The 4813-nt window shown below is 36.9% G+C and overlaps 1 pseudogene across 1 annotated transcript; it reads left to right on the forward strand.

The window, feature by feature from the left end:
* The first annotated feature begins 508 nt into the window (after window positions 1–508).
* LOC149257111 (triacylglycerol lipase OBL1-like) lies at window positions 509–2772 on the forward strand (annotated as a pseudogene). The gene is made up of 5 exons (XR_016245909.1): window positions 509–935; window positions 1154–1354; window positions 1443–1476; window positions 1585–2207; window positions 2310–2772. The product of XR_016245909.1 is annotated as a triacylglycerol lipase OBL1-like (transcript).
* The last annotated feature ends 2041 nt before the right edge of the window (window positions 2773–4813 follow it).

Consider the following 4813-nt stretch of genomic DNA (forward strand, 5'->3'; position numbering starts at 1 on the left):
AAAAGTCCTCCACCAAAAAGAACGACAAACATTAAAAACCATAAGTTTTCACCTACGGCGGTCAACGGGACAATGACAAAATTTGATGTGACGTGGGCGGACAACACATTCGGGAAGTCAACGGCGGAGATCACGCGATCAAATCGCTGAGCCGATCCAACGTGGTTCGCACGCCAACCTCCAGCAAAACAAACGGACTTTAGCGTCCGGGGAAAGCAGTTTTTGGGCGCTCGTACATGGGACGCGTGGCGGCAAGTGAATGTGTTCGGAGGGCTCCAAGGAAAAACAGCCTTTGCCAGAAGGCGGTGCGAACAAGATAGGTGGTTTTGTTTGGTGGTTTTCGGCTGCGTTGAAATTACACATTTAACATATTTACCAGCCTTTACTTACCTCAACGTCCTCCTCTTCGGCTTCCATTTCTCTTCCTCTTTTCCCCCACTTACCGTGTCTTACATTTCCTCTATTTGTCGTGTCTTCATGCTTTTTCTGCGACGTTGCACTGTGCTCTGACCAGCTGCCATTAACGACGAATTCAAGAAAATAGCAACAAGTTTGATACGCTCTTCCATTCCATTCCATACCATCAATAAATGGGTGAGGGGTTGTAGCTTCAGCTGTCATATTGCAGTTGCCTCCTCCTCACAGAATGACGAGCGCTAACTATCTGATTGCTCACACTCGCAAAATTCATCTCTCAAAGCTTCTGTTCAGTCCTTTCTTGAAGGGGGCATTGAAATCCGATGTTTTAGAATGCCCCAACTCCATCAAATCGGAGGTGAATCAGACTTGGAAAATAAGGCTTTCGGTTATATTGATAAAGCTTATCCAGATTGCTGCTGTACCATTAGCCATCTTGGGGACCTGTGTAGAATTCTATTTAAATCTGCTTTCTCAGAATGGTGGTTTGCTAAAAATACTGTTCAGGCCACTCACTGGTGATTTTATTCATCTGTTTCTTTATTTTATACGCGCTTTTAAAATATTAAGAATTAAATTTAATGATGTTATCCTCAGCCAACATCATGAGTTAGGACTGGTGATTTTTATTGGTCTGTTTCTTTCTCATAGATCTCTTCTTAATATATTGAAAAATTGAATAAGGAATTCATCGCATCATTAATTAGGGTTTGGCTGAATGTTTTGATTTGTTCAGGCCAAAGTATCGTAATACCGAGAAGAGGGTCCGACACGTTCCTCAGTATCATCGGCCTTCTTGAGCATCGCGTAAACTTGTGTCATGGCAGAACCAGGGGAGTTATTGACTCAACCATTGAACCCGGGAAAAGGTTCTATGCAGACCTTTGTGCCATGGCTTCAACTGGTTATCAGAAACAGAGTCACAGAACATTGGGAGGTAGTGTTTAATTTCCATGAATTTTAGTACTTGCTTACTCGTGCAAAACTATATTTGATTTAATAAATATTTCAATCTGATCCTGCAGATGCACTTCGTGGAGTTCTTAGACTGCTGGAACGGTATATATGCAACTCTTTGGCTTCCATAATCTATGATTCAGTCATATATTGTGTGAATAATTTTTCGTTCATTAATTGATGCTAAGATTGACTTGTATATATAATCAGATCACTTGCAAAAGAAATCAACGCAAGCCTTTATATTCTGTGATAAGGAGGTGGACGCCCAGCTAATAGTGATAGCCTTCAGAGGACCAGAGCCATTTAATGCAGATGACTGGGAAACAGATCTCGATTTCTCATGGTATGAATTCAGCCAAATCGGAAAGGTTCATCTTGGATTTCTGGAAGCTTTGGGTCTTGCAAACCGTTCACAAAACCCCCAGATCTTCGATAATCATAAAGAAGATCCTCATGAAAAGCCTTTGGCTTATTATGTTCTTCGTAAGAAATTGAAAGAATTATTACAAGTTCACAGAAATGCAAAATTCATAGTGACAGGCCACAGCCTTGGTGGAGCCTTGGCTGTGTTGTTTCCAGCAATACTATTTATAGGCAAGGAAGAGGCGCTGTTGGAGAAAATGGTTGGTGTTTATACATTCGGACAGCCGAGGGTTGGAGATGAAGCATTCGCAAAGTTTATGAACAACAACATAAACGAAGCAGTACCCACATATTTTAGAATCGTCTACTGCAATGACCTAGTTCCCAGACTGCCCTTCGATGATCCAATATTTGAGTACAAGCACTTTGGTGTATGCCTTTACTACAACAGCTGCTACAAAGAGAAGGTACTTATACTATATTCTCTTCAACCAGAAAATCCCGTTTCATTTCTGATACAATATTTTGTTCAAACTCACGCTCATATTAAATGGTTTATTTTATGACAGAATCTTGTGGAGGAGCCCAACAGAAATTTCTCGCTATTACATTTCATCCCCCTACGCATAAATGCTGTGTGGGAATTGGTGCAGAGTTTATTGTTGCAATACACAAAAGGAAGGGACTTCAAAGAAACGAAATTGTCGACCCTCTTCAGGATAGCAGGGCTTATAATTCCGGGGATTTCGTTTCATAGCCCCTTAAATTATATCAACGCGGTTAGATTGGGCCCATCCACGCTGAAACCAACAATGTGGAGGCCTCAGCGTTCACTCCAAATTAGTGAGGTGACCACTTATAACCGCGCTGATCTGATTGGGATGTAACGATAGTCTTTTGCGACTGAAGAATTGAAATGAATTCCAGACATCGTGGTTCAATGTTTTCAAAATCTGTCGTGATCTGTTTGGCCCGTACACTTCTGTGGGTCAACAGAAAATGCCTGAAAGTCTTCGTCAATACAGAATATGCCTGAAAGTCTTCGTCAATACATGGATGGACTTCTATATTTTAAAAATTAATCTAAAATCTTTGTTTAAACGTCTTTTCGTATGTACTTACAGGATTACATGGTATTTTATGTTATAATTTATATTTAAATTAAAAGTAATTTGAGGTGTTTAGAGACATATGTGTGGATATGACAATATGATATTATCAAAAATATAAATGATTGGTTTCTTAATATCATTTTTATTTATTTAATTAAATTTTAGATTAATAAAATTATAAATATTAACCATTGATAAACATATAATTATAAGCACAATATGCATAATACACCGAATAAAGTTTTAAATATTGTTAAAAGATTATATTATTACACGAAATTATTAATTTTAAATTAAAATATCAAATTTATTTTTTCTTTATTATTATTATAAAAAACAGAAATTATTAATTTTAAATTAAAATATCAAATTTATTTTTTCATTATTATTATTTATAAAAAAACAGAAATTATTAATTTTAAATTAAAATATCAAATTTATTTTTTCATTATTATTATTTATAAAAAAAACTGAAAAATAAATAGATTGTCATATGAATAAATAAGAAAATAAATTTTTTTATTAAAATACCCAAAATCCATTACATTTAATCTAATTCTCAGAACATTTATTAAAAAAGATTGAACTCTATCGCTTATCATCCATTACTATTAACATTTAGGAAAAAAGTGTTGAACTCCCATCACTTATTATCCATTACTATTTCTTACTTTGGAGATATATATATATATATATATATATATATATATCCATTACTATTAATGTTTTCGTCGTCGGACTGATAAAAATAATTTTTAAGTCTTAATTTCGGGAAAAACGGAGAATATTAACAATGAAGAACATGTATGTTTCAACGGGTGGTGTAATAATGAAGAATGCCTTGTGGATAACAAGGAAGAATGTGTTTTATTTTTACCTGGGTAAAAAAATCACGTGTTTTTTCTTTTTTCTAATCAAAGTTGGAGAGTTTCCTCATTGTGGCATTGTGCAAATCTTGGTGAACAAGCCATCTCCATCACGGGTTTCTTCCGATTTGTTACTTCGATTACATTGGTGACCTCCACAATAATTTCGCTTTTTCAACAGCTCTGGAGCCTTAACCAAAGTGGTTTTCGGCCAGACGACCGGGGGTGGATTAGTCGTTTGCTTGCTACGTACATGTTTACCGGTATGCCGTCTTCGATAAGGATCCTGGCCAGTTGGCTAGCACCTCAAAGGAGAAGATTAGTAAGAAACGCATCAAGCATAAAGCAATAGAGACCAATCGGAGAAGATTAGTAAGAAATGCATCAAGCGTAAAGTAATAGAAACCAATCTTGTGTTGGGGTGGCAGTCCCTCTGAACGATATGTCAACCATGACGTAGTGCATTGTAGTTGGGAGATTTTCTAACCAGAGAATGAACATGGAGGTACATAAACATATGTTAGTACTTTTCAAGAGTTGTTGGGTTATTTATCAAATTGTATGATTCTAGTAAAGGGTTAGTTGAGATGGACGGTCAACTCGCTGGATTATGCCAACCTCCAACAAGTTATTGGTGCAATATTGGTTTTGGGGTTTTCAAGCCTTTTTTTTGAAAAGATAACATTTGGACTTTGACTCCAAATGGATAAATTGGAGGTTACCCTGGTGTGGGTGCATTTATCGCGATTGCCTCAGATGAAATTGGAAATAAAATTGGGCATTTCTTTGTATGGGCATGGTAGGATACATGTTGTATGGGTAGGGCTTAATATTGGTAGATTCCATTACAATTTCATATGGGTACTCCATTGTCAAATAACCCATTGAGTATGAGGCTATACCCTTTCATTGTGGTCACCATCATACTTATGGACACCTAGGGGTTCACTGTCGAATGATACACAGACTCAAGAGGTGGCTCCCAAAGGTCGCATGGTCTCATATGGAAACCCTAGTTTCAAAAGAAATGGTGCAATGATAGAGGTACACAAAGCAGTAGAGGACATGCCAAAGTTGGTTCATGAATTCCAAGTG

Source organism: Pinus tabuliformis, chromosome 6 (assembly GCF_031772625.1).
Source record: "Pinus tabuliformis cultivar Carrire ecotype Pingquan chromosome 6, CPIR1, whole genome shotgun sequence".
Lineage (NCBI taxonomy): Eukaryota > Viridiplantae > Streptophyta > Pinopsida > Pinales > Pinaceae > Pinus > Pinus tabuliformis.